The 12,911-nt window shown below is 39.6% G+C and overlaps 1 pseudogene; it reads left to right on the top strand.

Annotated features, from left to right (window-relative positions):
• LOC102826398 overlaps window positions 1–12,911 on the top strand; it is a 32,717-nt pseudogene that overhangs the window by 11,200 nt on the left and 8,606 nt on the right.

The following is a 12,911-nucleotide window of genomic DNA, read 5'->3' as shown; positions in this document are numbered from 1 at the left end:
AAGAGGGGAGTGACTAACTTTTCAGTCTAGAAGCGGAAGGCCCTGGGACCATCAACAGAGAAGACCGGAGAGCGGGACCCCACCCAGAAAAGCAGTGAGGCCTGAGATGAAGGCAGAGAGGATGATGTGAGGAGATGGAGTGGCTGAGGAGTTGAGACCCAGAAAGGGAAAGGGGCTGAGTGCTGAGGACAATGGGGCGGTGGGGGTGGGGGTGGGGTCATGCAAGGTGTACCCTTTCACTGGGGGTTGATGCATGGACGGGATGGTAACTAAGGCAATGAAACGATGTACAATAGAATGAATGTAAAACTAATGTTTCCCCATGTAAAATATCACTCAATACACAATAAAATATTTATTCAGTAAAAAAAAAAAAAATGAAGTCTTGACAACTTCAATCTTTTCTCCATTTATCTTGATGTTATTCATTGACCCATTGTAATGATTTTGTTTTCTTTACATTGAGTTGAAATCCATACTGAAGACTGTAGTCTTTGACCTTCATCAGTAAGTAGTTCAAGTCCTCTTTACTTCCAGCAAGCAAGATTGTGTCATTTGTATATTGTAAGTTGTTAAGAAATCTTCCTCCAATCATGATGCCATGTTCTTCCTCATACAATACAGTTCCTAGAATTATTTGCTCATCTTACAGATTGAAGTTTGCTGAAAGAACATAATCCTGGCACAAGCCTTTCCTGATTTTAAACCATTCGATATCCCTTTGTTCTGTTCAAATGATTGCTTCTTGTTCTACAAACAGGCTCCTCACGAGCACAGTTAAGTATTCTGGAATACACATTCTTCACAGTCCAGAATTTGATATGATCCACATAGTTTACAATTGAATGCCCTTGTTTTTCAAAACAGCACAAGTAAACTGTCTGGTATTCTCTACTTTCAGTCAACATCTATCTGATACCAGCAAGGATATCCCTTGTTCCATGTCCTCTTCTGAATCAGACTTGAGTTTCTGGCAACTTCCTTCCTGCCAATGTACTGCTGCAACCATTTTTAAATTAGCTTCAGCAAAATTTTACTTGTATGTGATATTAACGATATTGTTCGATGATCTCTGCAATGGATTGGGTCATCTTTCTTAGGAATTGGCACAAATATCGGACTTTTCCAATCAGTTGGGCAGGTAACTGTCTTCAAAATTTCTTGGTGTAGATGAGTGAGTGCCTCTGGCACTTAATCAGTTTGTTCAAACATTTCAATTTGTATCCCATCAATTCCTGGAGTCTTGTCTTTTGCCAATGCCGTCAGTGCAGTGTAGACTTCTTCCTTCAGTACCATCGGTTCTTGATTTTATGCTACCTCTGGAAATGGTTGAGCATCAACCAGTTCTTTCTGGTACAGTGACTGTGTATTCCTTCCATCTCTTTTTAATGCTTCCTGCATCATTCAATATTTTGGGCATTTGTTGTTGTTATTGTTAAGTGCCACTGAGTCAATTCCAAATCATAGTGACCCTGTCTAGGGCTTCAGAGGAATGCTGATGGGTTTGAACTACAGACCTTGTGGTCAGCAGCCCAGTACTGATCCTATAGCACCACATTAGGGCTCTATTAGAATCCTTCAGTGTTACAACCCAAGGCTTGAAGTTTTTCTCAGTTCTTTCAGCTTGAGAAATGCGGCATTCTTCTCATTTGGTTTTCTAACCTCAGGTCTTTGTATATGTCATTAAAATTGCCTATGAACAATTGATGGTCTAGTCTATAGTCAGCCTCTGACCTTGTTTTGACTGATGACATTGAGCTTCTCCATCGCCTCTTCCCACAGATGCAGTCCCTTTGATTCCTGTGCATTTCATCTGGTAAGGTCCACATGTACAGTCCATCACCTTTTATGTTATTGAAAAATAATAATAAAAGATATTTGTAATTAATACGCCATTGGTCTTGCAAAATTTTATCATGGGATCATCAGCATTATTTCTGTTACCAAGGCCATATTTTCCAACCACCTATCCTTCCATTTTGTTTCCAAGATTGTCATTCCAATTACCAGTAATTATCAACATATCTTGATAGCATGCTTGATCAATTTCAGACTGAAGAAGTTGGTAGAATTCTTCATTTTCATCATTACTGGCTTTAGTGGTTGGTGCATAAATTTGAATAATCATGTTATTAACTGCTCTTCCTAGTAGGCATATGGATATTATGCTATCACAGATAGCATTGTACTTCAAGATCTTTAAACGCTCTTTTGACAATGAATGCTACTCCATTCCCTTTAATTTGTCATTCCCAACATAGTAAACCACATGATAATCTGATTCAAGATGGCCAATTCCAGTTCATTTCAGCTCACTGATGCCTCGGATATTGATGTGTTCCATTTCATTTTTGAAGACATACAGTTTTCCTAGATTCATATTTCATATGTTCCACATTCCAGTTATTAATGGAAGTTTGCAGCTGTTTCTTCTCATTTTTAGATGTGCCACATCAGCAAATGAAAGTCCCAGAAGCTTTGCTCCATTCATATCATGAAGGTCAACTTCACTTTAAGGAGGCAGCTCTTCCTCGGTCGTACTTTGATAGTCTTCCAACCCCAGGGACTCATCCCAGGCATGGTATCAGACAACTTTTTAGTGGCTAACCATTAAGTGGAGTCCTGGTGTGGTGCTGTGGGCTAATGCGTCAGACTGTAAAGTCATTTGAGCTGCAAGGTAGGTGGTTCAAGCTCACCAGCTGCTCCTTGGAAACCCTATATAGGGTTGCTGTGGGTCGGAATCGATGCAACAACACTTTACAATAACAACCATTAAGAAGTGGTTCACCTCCCCTTCTGATTAGTCTGTGTTAGTCTGAATGCTTCACTAAAACCTGTCTACTCTGCGTGACCCTGTTACTAAAGGCAATTAGACCTGTAGACTAGTTTCTTCTCAATGAGTAGAGACCAAAAGTTGTATCTTAAATGGTTGCTTACAAATTCTTAAGACCCCAGATACTACTCATCTCACTAAGATGCCAAACATAATCTTTGTGAGCATGTCCGTTGATTGGGTTGTCTCATGAGACAAGAGACTATGGTCCTAAGCCTTCAAAGCCAGAAAATCTATCTCAGGATTTTTGGTTGTGTTTAAGAAGTATCTGTAACTGTGTTCTCTATCAAATATGTATGTGTTCACACATGTATATGTATAAACATGTACATATAGATTCTTCTGTGTATACATAAGTGCACACTTATACCTAATCACACATATATATGCACGTACACCTAAGTATATGACCATACACTCTTTTTTTTGCTATTGTTGGTGTTGTCAAATTTTATATGTCACAGTCTTTAGCACAAACATCCTTTTCTCTTGTGCATTTCTTAGTGGCATGGTTTACTTTGGTTAAGCTGTGCTCAATTACACCCACATTCTGTGCTACTTTCACCTTCACCAAAAATAACAGTATCAATCCAGAGAGTGATTCTCCCTACCTCACCCTGTCCACCCCTGGTAACCACCAATTAACATTGTTCTCTGTATATGTATGTATTTTTGTCATTTTATAAAAGTGGGATAATACATTATATTTGTCCTTCTGTGATTACTTTACTTCACTTAGCATTTTGGATTCTACAAGTTACCCATGTTATGTTTTGTGGACTCATCATTCTTCATTATGGTCATGTAGAATTTCATTGTGTTGGCACCATAGGATAAGCACTTGACCTCAAGATCAGTTTGAACCTCAAAGTCAACTGTTCAAACTCACCAGTCACTCCTCAGAAACCCTATACAATGTCGTTATGGTCAGAACTGACTCCACAGCACTTAACAACAACAGTATTTCATTGTGCATATACAACATATTTTACTTATCCATTCATCCACTAAAGGACACTTAGGATGTTTCTTTGTTTTCCTTTTTTGAATAATGTTGCAATGAACATAGGTGATCATATTAAATTGTTTCAATGATTTCTCCAAGCTAATTTTTAGAAAGTATGTGTTCGGATTCTGTTATCTCTGTAGTCAGTCAGTGGCTTGATAGATTTCACTAGAGAGTGCTCTAGCCCTTTTAATCTGCCAGTGGATTACAACGATTTCTAGAAGAGGGCTAAATTGCTGCAATATTCTATATCCAGCACTCAGATACTATCAGGCTATCCCAACTGTTCATCTACTGTAGCACCAAATCCTTGGGAGGACAAGGTACCCACTGCCTGAAATGGCACTACTTAGCTTGTCTAGGAAGGATTCTTGGTAGCATAGTGGGTTACTCATTAACTAACTGCAAGGTCAGAAGTTCTAATTCACCACCAACTCCTCAGGAGAAAAAAGAAGCTTTCTGCTCCCATAAAGATTTACAGCCTTGGGAATCCTATACGGGGTTGCAGTTTGCCTGGGAACATGAGCCTACAACTCCACCACCATACAGGAATGGAAGATGGTAGACAGCTGGTTCGTACACATGGTTCAACTAAGGGGGATCAACACTTTGGTTCTTCATCATGCACTCCCCTGGTTGACCTGTCTGATTCCGTTCCAGAGTTCCAAAACAGTTTATTCAATTGATGTTTTCAGTGCTGTTGTCATTAAGTAGGAGGATAAGCCTCTAGAACACTCTGTCATTTTGCATGATTGCACATTGCTTTGAATGCTCTGAATTCGGAAAGACATTCTCACACTAGTTTCTCTCCTTCAGCCCTTAGAAGCAGACTCTGTGCTTTGGTGTGCTTCAACCACACTAATTTGTCTTGTGTACTTAAGTGTGGGCACTGCCTGTGAGGTTTTGCTCAGTACTTTTCCCCTATCCAGGTCTTGCAGGAGCGTGGATGTTGGCCAGTCCAATGGGATCACTTCCTCAGTCCTTCAGTCCACAGATATGAATAGACTAACACAACAGTCTGCTAGCCAAAGCAAAGCCTGTTCCACACGTTTTTGAGCCAGCAAACACAACCATCTGGGAGCACAGTTTACAGTTCTAGGGGGCAGGAGCAGCCTCTACCCCAGCACCTACTACTGGAGTTGAGAAGAAGCGTCTACAGTAGAAGAAAAAATGGGAAGTGTTCCTTTGGATAAGAGCAGGATTTTTCTAAATTCAGTATTAGCTTAGATGCTGTAATTCTTAGATTGGTTTCCAGATTTCTGAGACCATAAATTCACCCAGTTTTGCTTGGGGGATGGAAGCATGCAGTTGTTTATGTTGCCATCTTGCCTCCTTGGCTGGTCTCTGAAAATTATTCATAAATGGACTTTCAACCTATCTTTTTATGCAAGCTTGCTTTTCATCTTCATTTCCAGAGAGACCTGTTACTTCCAGTTCATATTGAGAGCCTCATGTGGGTTCTGCAGTAGAACCTTGCTGGAGTCTTGGCTTAGACTTCAGCTTTCATATGCCTGCTAAGTTACCACTCATTCGGGTTCTTTCCAGCTTCCAAAATTTTGATCGTAGCGCATTGGCTCTCTTTCTCTCTCCTTATGTATGTGTTCAATACCTTTCTAAAGAGATCCTTATTGTTTTACTTGGATTTCAAGAAGGAGCAAATGAAAAATGCATGTATTCAATCCACCAGGATTAGCTGTGTTATTTATTTATTTATTGTTGTTGTTACGTGCTGTTGAGTAGGCTCCAACTCCCAGCCACCCAGTGTAGGGTTTCTGAAGAGAGAACAGTGAGTTTGAACCACTGACCTTGTGGATCAAACCAACCTTGCAGTCCTGCACTTATCCTGTAGCACCACACCAGAAGCTCTGTTTGTTTATCTTCCCTTGTGGATGTACATTCTAGGGAAACTCGTCTATTTTGTTTATCTATGTTTCCTTCTCCTTGGAAACCTTATACAGGGTTTCTATGGGTCAGAACTGACTTGACAGCACCTAATAACAACAACAAAGTATCCTTAGCATCCAGAAACATTCCAAACAAGAAAAAGCATTCAACAAATAAATATATCAAATTTCTATTTTTATTTTTATTGTTCATTTATTTACTTATCATAAGAAGGAAACTTGTTACTCACTACCAGCAAGTTGCACTGGATCTAAAGGTCAGTTTGAACTACCTAAAGGTCAGTTTGAACTACCTAAAGGTCAGTTTGAACTACCTAAAGGTCAGTTTGATCAGCAGTTCAAACTCACCAGCTGCTCCTTGGAAACCCTATACAGGGTTGCTATGAGTTGGAACCAACTCAATGGCACTTCAACAACAACAACCAGCAAGTTGGTAGCAGACCCAGGTCTCCTTACTTCCCATCCAGTGACCTTTCTGTGGGATGTGGGTGGCTTTGCTAATTAATGTTATAACCGGCTTGATGGCACTTAACAACAACAACAATGATCTTTACATGTTACAAAGTGGTTTCAGAAATCTTATCTCATTTGATCCTGCCAAGAACCCATGAGTCAGATTGCCTTATGGGCCCTAATTTAGTGATGACCTTTGCCAAGAACTATCCTGTGCCAGCAAATACCAAGTGTATTCCTGACCTTTCACCCCATGCCCACTGGCATGGATCTGGCCTCTCCTGCCACTTCGTTTACAGGTAGAACTTTTAAGTCTTGTCACCTCCCAAGGAAACAGGTCTCAGAAATCCAGGTCTGCCTATTTGAGATAAGAAAATAAGAAAAAGGCCAGCAATCCAAGGGATTTTGAGCAAAGAGAACATTTGAGTTTTAATGAACGCTAAGAGCAAAAGAAGATGAAAACTCGGATTCTTTCAAATTAGTAGAGCATATGAACAGGGGTTCAAGCTTATGAGCCGCTCCTTGGAAACCCTATACAGTGTCGCTATGGGTCAGAACTGACTCAATGGCACTTAACAACAACAAGGAAGAACAAAGGCTCCGTAGAGGAGTGGTGGTTAAGCGCTCAGCTGCTAGTTGAAAAGTTAGCATTTAGAACTCACAGCAGCTTTACCGGCAAAAAAATGAGGCAGTCTATTTCCATAAAGACTGTTGTTTAGTGTTGCTGAGTCAGTTTCAACTCATAGTGGAGCAGCTAGTAGATTTGAACTGCCAGCCTTGCAGTTCAAACGGACTTTTCAGTCCAGTGCTTATCCTACAGTGCCACACCAGGACTCCTCTGTGAAGATTTGTGGTTGTTGTTAAGTGCTGTCGAGTGGGTTCCAAGTCATAGCGACCCTGTATAGGGGCTTCCGAGAAGCATCTGGTAAGTTTGAACCACCAACCTTGCAGTAGAATGTTCCTACAGCACCACACCAGGACGCCCTTGGAAACCCTATGGGGAAGTTCCACTCGGTCCAATAGGATTGTTATAAGTCAGAACCAATTCAATAGCAATGAGTTTGGAGTTTTTTGCTAAGGGAAAAGAGGTTGGTACTGGGAGGGGAATACATCTCAGAAATAAAGCACAATACTAAGGGGTTTCAAAAAGTTCATGAAAAAAATTACCTTTTAATTAAAATATTATTTTTTAATTCTTATCCATGAACTTTTTGAAGTCCCCTCATTCCACTCCTAGAGGTCATCTTTCAGCTGAATAATTGTTACTGTTAAATGCTAATGAGTCAGTTCTGACTCATAACGACCCTGTAGAGGGTTTCTGAGGAGCAGCTGGTGGGTTTGAACTACCGATCTTGTGGTTCACAGTCCAGTGTTCATCCAAGAGCATCACACCAGGAGTCCAGCTGAATACTAGATTAGTCTATAAAATAAATGGAGTCCTGGTGTGTGCTGTAGAATAAGCAATGGGCCCTAAGGATGGTTTGGACCACAAGGTCAGCAGTTTAAACCCACCAGCCAGTCGCTACTTGGAAATCCTTATACAGGGCCATTATGAGTCGGAACTACTGGACAGCAGTTAACAATAACAAATAAAACAAGCAATAACACCCATGAAGAATAGATCTTTTAGAACAATCAAATATTAGAGAACAAACAGGAAACATTTACCCACAAGCAAAGATGAGAAAGCAAGGAAGAACAGGGTAACTGGAAGACTGGAGATGGGAAGACAGGATAGAAATGGAGGAAATGCTGACACACTGTGTGGGATAATAAACTATATTAATGTATGGATGGGGAAACTCATTTGCTGTGGAAACTTTCACCTAAAACATAATAAAATTTTCAAAGAAAGAAAGAAAAGAACCATTTACCATATCCAATAAACTCTTAATAATGAAAAGCACACACACACAAAACTATAACCAGAAAGCCACTTAAAAATATGTCTGGGCATTATTATCCTAAAAAATATGTATATATATAAGAATGACATTTAGACAGTCTCTGGACTGTCCAAGCTCCCCCTTAAGTACTCCATCTTACTCCCCTAATGCTGTCATAACATAAAAACACAAGTGAGTGGTTTTGAGAATTAAAATTTCTTTTCTCACAGTTCTGGAGGCTAAAAAGACAATGACTGCAGGAGAGACTCCTTTTTATTCAGTTGTTGCTGTTGTTAAGTGCCATTGAGTTACTTCTGACTCATAGCAACCCTGTATAAGGTCTCCAAGGAGCAGTTGGTGAATTTAAACTGCCAACCTTGAGATTCAAACCGACCTTGCGGTCCAGTGGATTATCCCACAGTGCCAGTAGCCTTAAGTGTTCCTTGGCATTCCTTAACTTACAGTCTATTTTCATCACATGGTCTCTCCTCCTTGTATGTGTCTCTGTGTCTGTATTCCTCTTTATGTGATATCATTCCGAAGGGACTAAGTTAGGACTCATCCTACTCCAGTAGGACCTTGTTAACATTATAAAAAAACATCTACACCCACTTCTCACTATCAACATGGCTGGGTTCCAAAGACCCAGTTGTTATATAAAAACTGGCATTATGCAAAAATGGAGGAATACCACATCAGATCACAAAATGAAGGCTGACTGCATTATTACATAACTGCCAGATTGCATCATTATATAACTGCCACCTTACATCATTACATAACTGCCAAATTACATCATTATAGAACTGCCAGATTTCACCGTTATATAACTGCCAGATTACATCATTATATAACTAACGGATTACATCATTACATAACTGCCATTTTACATCATTACATAACTGTCAGGTTATATCATTATGTGACTACCAGATTGCATCATTATATAACTGCCAGTTTATATCATTACATAACTGTCAGTTTACATCATTACATAACTGCCAGATTACATCATTATATAACTACCAGATCACATCATTACATAACTACCAGATCACATCATTATATAACTACCAGATCACATCATTATATAACTACCAGATTACATCATTACATAACTGTCAGATTACATCATTACATAACTGTCAGATTACATCATTACATGACTGCCTGATTACATCATTATATGACTGCCAGATTACATCATTATATAACTGCCAGATCACTACGAATTATGGCACAACCAAATTGTCGTATAACGTTAACCTGATATCACTGCCAGTGTTAGTTCACACCTCTTGCCTCATACCCTGGTGTTTGCTATTACCAGACAGATGTACATTAGTAATGTGCAAAATATTCAGCAGACTTTTTACTGTTGTTATAAATGCCAAATGTTAGATAATGAGACCATTGATAAGTGAGGAGTAGGTGAATTTCCAAATAGGATCTCATTCACAGGTACAGAGGGTAGGATTTCAGCGTAATTTGGGGAGGACACAATTCAATTCCTAACAGACACACACACACAGTGAAAAGGAAACGTAGGGTACATGCATCGCTTGAGGGAAATATGATGTGATATCAGAAGTCACACCCAGGTTACAAAGGCATAGACCACAGAGATAAAATGATTATGAAGAGTCCTACACTTTCCTTAAGGAGCTCTGATAGCGTAGTGGTTACAAATTGGGCTGCTAATCTCAAGGTCAGCAGCTTGAAACTCGCAGCGGTTCCGCAGGAAAAAGATGAGGCTTTCTGCTCCTGTAAAGATTTACAGCCTCAGAAGCCCGATGCAGGGTCGCTATGGATTGAAATGGACTCAATGGCACTTAACAACAACAACAAACGCTTTCCTCATGCTACTTGATGTCCTTCCTTGGATTCTGCCTGTCATCTCCTGGGCAGTTAACTTATTACCTGTTCTCAACACCTAGAAATCCCACCCATCATGAGGCTGTGGCCTCTACAACCCAGCTCCAGCAAGGAGTGTCTTATAAGCAGAAGTTTAGAATGTGGATTTACCAAGGGGCTCATCTCCTTAGTCCTGTATCAAATCAAGATAAGTCTCAATATGGAAAGAGGGTCGAAATACCTTGTTGTGGTTGTTAAGTGCTGTTGAGTTGGTTCCAACTTATAGCAACCCTGTATAGGATTTCCAAGGAGTGGCTGGTGAATTTGAACCACCAACATGCAATTTAAAGAAACCATTATTACTCAGAAACTTTTAAAAAGTACATAAAACAATAGGAGCTTGGGGTTGTTTTTAGACCTTCCTATGGACATCAGCCATCACGTGTCTGTCAGTTTGTCATACTGTGGTGGCTGTGATTCTGGAGGCTAGGCCACGGGTATTTTAAATACCAGCAGGGTCACCCATGGTGGACAGATTTCAGCTGAGCTTCCAGACAAAAACAGACTAGGAAGAATGAAAGATGAACTACTGTGAAATATTTAGTCACTGAAAAACCATATGAGTAATAGTGGAACACTGTCAGCACTAGAGTACTGAATATTGAAACATAATGAAAAGCACCAGAATATTGTCAGATATTCTGCCAGGAAATGAGCTCCTCAGGTTGGAAGGCACTCGAAATACAACTGGGGAAGAGCTGACTCCTCAAAATAGAGTTGACCTTGATGATGCAAATGGAGTAAAGCCTTAGGGACTTTATTTGCTAATGGGACACAACTCAAATTAAAGAGAAGCAGCTGTAAACATCCATTAATAATTGAAACATGGAATGTAAGAAGTATGAATGTAGGAAAATTGGAAGTTGTCAAAAATGACATGGAATGCATAAACATTTATATCCTAGGCATTAGTGAGCTGAAATGGACAGGTATTGGCCATTTTGAATCTGACAATCACATGGTTTACTATGTGGGAATGACAAATTGAAGAGGAATGGTGTCACACTGATCATAAAAAAAAAAAAAAAAAATTCAAGATCTGTCTTGAAATACAATGCTGTCTGTGATAGGATAATATCCATGCACCTACAGGGAAGCCCAGTTAATACCATTATTATTCAAATTTATACAACAACCACTAAAGCCAGTGATGATGAAATTGAAGAATTCTATCAACTTCTTCAGTCTGAAATTGATCAAACATGTAATCAAGATATATTGATAATTACTGGTAATTGGAATGCAAAGGTGGGAAACAAAGAGGAAGGATCACTAGTTGGAAAATATGGCCTTGGTGATAGAAATGATGCTGGAGATTGCATGATAGAATTTTGCAAGACCAATGAACTCTTGCAAACACTTTTTAAACAACATAAAAGCCAACTCTACACATGGACCTCACCAAATGGAATACATAGATATCAAATTGACTACATCTGTGGAAAGACATGGTGGAAAAACTCCATATCATCAGCCAAAGCAAGGCCATGGGCAAGCTGTGGAATAGACCATCAGAGGCTCATATGCAAGTTCAGGCTGAAAACAAGTCCATGAGAGCCAAATTATGACCTTGAACATATCCCACCTGAATTTAGAGATCACCCAAAGAACAGATTTGATGCACTAGACACTAAAGACCAAATACCAGATATGTTGTGGGATAATATCAAGAACTTCATACAGCAAGTAAGCAAAAGGTCATTAAGAAGACAAGAAAGAAGGGAAAGACCAAACGGATGTCAGAAGTGACTCTGAAACTTGCTCTCAAGCTTAGATGTGCTAAAGAAAATGGATGAATTGAGGAAGTAAAAAAGCTGAATAAAAAGTTTCAGAGAGCGACTCAAGAAGACGAAGTCAAATATTATAATGAACTATGCAAAGACCTGCTGTTAGAAAACCAAAAGGGAGGAGGAATATATTCAGCATTCTTCAAGCTGAGAGAACTAAAGAAAAAATTCAAGTCTCGACTTTCAGTATTGAAGGATTCTATGGGAATATTGAATGGTGCCGAAACCATCAAAAGAAGATGGAAGGAATACAGAGGCGCCACTCTACCAAAAAGAAATGGTTGATGTTCTACCATTTCAAGAGGTACCATATGATCAAGAGCCAATGGTACTGAAGGAAGAAGTCCAAGGTGCTTTGAAGGCATTGACCAAGAACAAGGTTATGGGAATTGATGAACTACAAATTGAAATCTTTCAACACACTGATGAAGCACTGGAGGTACTCACTCATCTAGGCCAAGAAATTTGGAAGGCAGCTACCCGGCCAACTGACTAGAAGAGAACTATATTTGTGCTCATTCCAAACAGAGGTGACCCAATAGAATGAGGAAATCATCATACAATATCATTACTATCCCATGCAAACAAATTTTGGCTAACGTTAATTTTTAAATGGCTGCAACCATATACTGACAGAGAACTTCGAGAGGTTCGAGCAGGATTCAGAAGAGGATGTGGAATGAGGGATATCATCACTGGTATCAGATGGATCTTGGCCGAAAGCAGAGAGTACCAGAAAGATGTTTACCTGTACTTTACTGACTACACAGAGGCGTTTGATTATGTGGGTCATGGCAAGCTATGGACAGTATTGGGGAGAATGAGTATTCTGGAACACTTAATTGTGCTCCTGAGGAACCTGTAAATAGACAAAGAGGCAGTTGTTCAAACAGAAAACAGGAACACTGAATTTTAAAGATTTAAAATCAGGAAAGGCGTACACTAGCACTGAATTCTTTCACCATACTTATTCAACCTGTATGCTGAGCAATCAATTTGAGAATCTGGATTATATGAAGAAAAACATGGCATCAGTATTGGAGGAAGACTCATTAACAACCTGCCATATGCAGATGATACAACCTTGCTTGCTGAAAGCAAAGAGGACTTAAAATACTTACTGATGAT

The sequence above is a fragment of the Chrysochloris asiatica genome, unplaced genomic scaffold, assembly GCF_000296735.1.
Source record: "Chrysochloris asiatica unplaced genomic scaffold, ChrAsi1.0 scaffold00104, whole genome shotgun sequence".
Lineage (NCBI taxonomy): Eukaryota > Metazoa > Chordata > Mammalia > Afrosoricida > Chrysochloridae > Chrysochloris > Chrysochloris asiatica.
This window is presented reverse-complemented; position numbering and strand designations above follow the sequence as displayed.